General features: G+C 39.5%; 1 long non-coding RNA gene across 1 annotated transcript; it reads left to right on the top strand.

The window, feature by feature from the left end:
- Positions 1-370: 370 nt before the first annotated feature.
- On the top strand, positions 371-1,502 carry LOC132131631 (uncharacterized). The gene is made up of 3 exons (XR_009428907.1): positions 371-422; positions 965-1,045; positions 1,446-1,502. It is a non-coding gene; the product is annotated as an uncharacterized LOC132131631 (long non-coding RNA).
- Positions 1,503-5,193: the final 3,691 nt, after the last annotated feature.

The following is a 5,193-nucleotide window of genomic DNA, read 5'->3' as shown; positions in this document are numbered from 1 at the left end:
TAATAATTATATACCATCGATGAAACCACAAAGCTGACGCGGAGGTATGTATAACTGCAATAAAGTTATTTTGAGTATTATTGCTATTAGTATTATTTTCTAAAATTAGGTACATGTAATATAAAAGTACATATGGCAATGTTTTTGCAACCCCAGACAGCAGACGACTCCAATCCGGATCCGTTTTCAAACCGGCAAATCCGCGTTACAGTCACATCCGTTTCAGGGCTGTAACACGGATCCAGCCCAGGTGCAGTTTCAGTGGGCGGGAACTACAATCGCAGAGCGGGTCCGGGCCGTGTCCGTGGAAATGAGCGCGCATTTTTTTATTTATTTTTTCTGGAATTCAGAACAGGAGAAGACGTCAAGACGGTTGAGGAAAATACAGACTGCTCGCTGTTATCCTCAAAAACCTCACCAAGGTATGACACACCGTGCGAACAAACTGTTCCACTAATAAATCAATGTCTTATTATGCTGTGTAACTTAGGCCTAGTCCACACGGACATGGGTATTTTTATAACCCATTTTTCCTCCTGCGTTTAAAAAAAAAATCCCGTCCACATGTAAACGCAAAAACATGCTATCAAGCGCTGTCAAGAGCATGCCACACCAGCAGGCGGCGATATAACCCAAATCGTAAAGTCACCTTGGCCAATCAGAAGCAGTCAGCGGCGCACAATCTGACGTCAAACACAGCGGATAACGGCGCACACTCTGACGTCGCAAGGCAAAAACCCCGGTTATACTGTCCACACAACAACACTGCAACCGGCGTTTCTGAAAATGCTCACCCTGGCCGTAGTTTTCAAAAATGTTCGGTTTCGGTGCCCTGAAACTGCGTTTTCATGTGGACGAAAGGCCGAACCGCGTAAAAAAAGTCACGGTTATAAAAATACCCGTGTCCGTGTGGACAGGGCCTTACTCGATAACTTAAAGGTTTGGTGTTTTTATTGGTCCTTAGATCTGTGTCAGACTGTATTTTTGGCGAACACTAAGGCCTATGTTATCAGAGGACTTGCTAACATGAAGAAAACGTCCAGAGGTCTGTAATTATACATAATTAACAAATGTTTAACTTAATTACTTAATTTAAACTATAGTTATTTTAACTCTTTCTATAAATTTTTTTAAGATCGCTGCGTGGTAATTATAGTGAGCTAGCAACGTTTAAGTGCTAAATCTAAAATAGGATTAACGTTAGTTCACTTCTGAATTAAAATTTCCTTATTTTTGAGGAAAACATTTCAGAGTTTTTCTCTATAGTGGACTTAAGTGGGTTTCAGTAGAGGGAAGGCCCAAATTACGATCAGCCCGAGGAAATGCTTGAATTTTTGATCTGTTTCCAACAGAACTGCACAGAGTACGCGTGCGCATTGCAGAGCTATGCAAGACAAGCGTTTGAGGACAAACCCAAATAATTGTCATTCCTTTTCTTTTTTTAGGAAATGACCGATTGTTTCGCTAGATAAGACCCTTCTTACTAGTCTGGGATCAGGTTTCTTTGACAGTGGCCTTCAGCTCAACTGCATTGTTTGGTCTCTTGTCTCTCATTTTCCTCTTGATAGTAACCCATAGATTCTCTCTGGGGTCCAGGTCTGGTGAGTTTGCTGGCCAGTCAAGCACACCAACACCATGGTCATTTAACCAACTTTTGGTGCTTTTGGTAGTGTGGGCAGGTGCCAAATCCTGCTGGAAAATGAAATCAGCATCTTCAAAAAGTTGGTCAGCAGAAGGAAGAATGAAGTGCTCCAAAATTTCGTGGTAAACGGTTGCAATGACTTTGGTTTCCAAAAAACACAATGGACCAACTCCAGCAGATGACATTGCACCCCAAATCATCACAGACTGTGCAAACTTAACACTGGACTTCAAGCGACTTGGACTATGAGCTTCACCACCCTTCCTCCAGACTCTAGGACCTTGGTTTCCAAATTAAATAAAAAAAAATTGCTCTCATCTGAAAAGAGGACTTTGGACCAATGAGCAACAGTCCAGTTCTTCTTATCCTTAGCCCAGGTAAGACGCCTCTGATGTTTTCTGTGGTACATGAGTGGCTTAACAAGAGGAATAAGACAACTGTAGCCAAATTCCTTGACACGTCTGTGTGTGGTGGCTCTTGATGTCTTGACCCCAGCCTCAGTCCATTCCTTGTGAAGTTCACTCATTCTTGAATCAATTTTGCTAGACAATCCTCATAAGGCGGTTCTCTCGGTTGGTTGTGCATCTTTTTCTTCCACACTTTTTCCTTCCACTCAACTTTCTGTTAACATGCTTGAATACAGCACTCTGTGAACAGCCAGATTCTTTGGCAATGAATGTTTGTAGCTTACCCTCCTTGTGAAGGGTGTCAATTATTGTCTTCTGGACAACTGTCAGATCAGCATCTGATTGTGTAGCCTAGCAAACGAAACTGAGAGACCATTTTGAAGAATCAGGAAACCTTTGCAGGTGTTTTGAATACTTTGCAGTATTCTCGTAGCTACGTAAAATTAATGTTGAACCCCTGTTGTCACATGGAATATTTGACCGATCTTCTTGCCACGTTTCTGGACCTAGATCGTGATAATTACATTGCTGTCTATGGGATGGGCAGAGAGGTCTCAGAATTCATCAAAAATATCTTAATTTGTGTTCCAAAGATGAACATGTTGTCTTACAAGTTTGGAACAACATGAGGTTGAGTAATTAATGACAGAATTTTTATTTTTGGGTGAACTTACCCTTAGCTTAGTGAATATTATGTACAGGAAGCAGTAGAAGTAGAGACTTGTACTGCTTGGGGTAGTGTACCAAATAAACCTTTAATTTAGCTTTTTTGTGCATAAATTATCAAAAGGAAAGAAAAGATGCACAATGGCACATCTTTTGCATTGTTTTTGTAGTAATTCAATTGTTTTAATATGAATATCGTTTTAATAGTGTTCAGTACAGTAATTGTCTATACATCTAAATCAGTACTTTAAACGTTTTGTTGTCTTAAAGGAGCATTGCGTAGGTTCTGAAATTTCTAACCGTTACTGACACCAGTGGCCGTTAGAGGAACTGCAGCCAGTCTCATGCTCGTTCTCAGTGCGCACGCTCTTTTTTTTTTTTTTTTTACTTACGAGGAGTGTCCGTGGGTGTCTGAATTGTGCTGGAGGCTGGTCGTTTCTTCCCATCCGCAGAGTCCATTTGAAAACACTATTGCCGCTGCTTACTATAATGGCTGGCGTGCCGTACGGTTGTAAGCCCAAGTAGACGAGAACGCGCATGACGTCACATTTTGTGAATTTTCGCGCCAATTCGGGCCCGACTCCTCCACACACAATTGAGCCTACAGGCTGATAGAGGCAACCGTGGTGGACAGTCGAGGTGTCATTCTTTTTTTTACATCATGGTTGGCTCATACATGTACAAATGAAAAATCTTAAAGATTTTTTTTTTGTAAAAACCTCCACATAGCTCCTTTAAGAGCTTTGTATAACAACTTAACAAAAAAAATTCAATGCGTGTAAGTGGAGTGAAAAGCTGTCGGCCAATCAGAGCGGTGCATGTTAACCCGCCGCCCACCTGCCCCTCCTATTTTTTTACTGTTTATGCTCCTATCCACAAGCTTAGTTGGCAGTTAGAAAAGTGGTGGAATGGCTTGAAATCTAGAAGGTTTTAGACAGGCCAGGTGCTGATTAACGTAAAATAAAGGTAACAGTTAGGCTATGTTTAACCTAATTGAATTTATGAATATTAAAAGTGACCTTGACATCATAACAAGCAGTCCAGCTGTAATGAGCTCAGTTCAGTTCAGTTCAGTTCAGTTCACGCGTTCATGTAGGCTAACATGTAAGGGTGGCTCTGCCAATAACGCACCTAAAAGCTGTCACAAAGAACCGGCAAAAGTAATGATTATGAATATTTTATGAATATAATTCATAAATTATATTCATGTATTCATGTATATATATATTCATATATTCATGAATATAATTCAGGGGGTGGTGTTGGCGCAGTGGATAAGACACACTTCTTTGGTGTGAGAGAACTGTGTTCGAATCCACTGTGAGACACCAATGTGTCCCTGAGCAAGACACTCAACCCCTAGTTGCTCCAGAGGCGTGCGACCTCTGACATATGTGGCAATTGTAAGTCGCTTTGGATAAAAGTGTCTGCTAAATGAATAAATGTAAATAATTATTATTAACAAGTGTTTTCTGTATCAATGTCGTGTCGACTGCAAAGATAAAGTTGACGATGCTGTCTCACGATCTTTGCAGTAGTGAACGCGTCAGAGAAATGCACATTTCATACGGATTAACGTTACATAAGCAGAGAGCAGTCTGTTTTCTTTCGTTTTGAATTGTTCTGTTCAACCCTCTGGAGTCGGTTAACGCGGATACGCGTTATGAGTCATTTTCTCCTGATAACCCCGAAAAGAACTTAAATTACACTTTCAGTTTTGATCGTACAGATAAGAGCAAAATCGAATCTGTAAAGGGTCTACTTTTATTTGTATACAGACATAATAACAACAAAACTTTGTGCACTTATAAAATAAAGATAACAAACAAGGTGTGCTGTCTGCGCTGATCTTCATTTACAAACACGTCATTAAAATGAAGTGTAACTCCGTGAATACTCAACAAAGAGACATGAGAGAGACATGAGATATCTATAGAAAGCCTGACATGTCTACTTTTAAACCAAACAAGTGCCGCCGAAAACAGATATTCTGTGATAAAGTAATCCATATGAAAACAACGCGATGTCCGTTTTTCACATCTCCCTTCATTATCTTCTATTGTGACCACGCCCCCGCACTGAACGGGCTATTCAGATTCTAATGTTAAATAAAGTTTTTATTTTTATTTTACTGTTTGCTTCGCGATGAGAGGAATAATATATAATTCACCCCAAAATATGATTTGGTTGAGTATTTGAGATTTGGATTTCCTCAGAAAAAAAGAATGAAGCACTTTATTCAGCAGAGATAATAAATAGGCTATGAGTAAGTCTCTTATTATTTATTTATATGCTTGTACTAGTTTTCACATAACGTGTAAACAATTTACTAGTTAGACTTTTTCCAAACTATAATTCCTGACTTAATGTATAATCAAGTGAAACATTATGAAGTTTCAACAACAATATACAATACAATACCATTCAAAAGCTTGATGTAAATAATATAAATGTAACAAACAATGCTGTTCATTCAAT

This window comes from Carassius carassius, chromosome 48 (assembly GCF_963082965.1).
Source record: "Carassius carassius chromosome 48, fCarCar2.1, whole genome shotgun sequence".
NCBI classification, from domain to species: domain Eukaryota; kingdom Metazoa; phylum Chordata; class Actinopteri; order Cypriniformes; family Cyprinidae; genus Carassius; species Carassius carassius.
The sequence above is the reverse complement of the archived record's forward strand: the minus strand, read 5'-3'. Positions and strand labels throughout refer to the sequence as shown.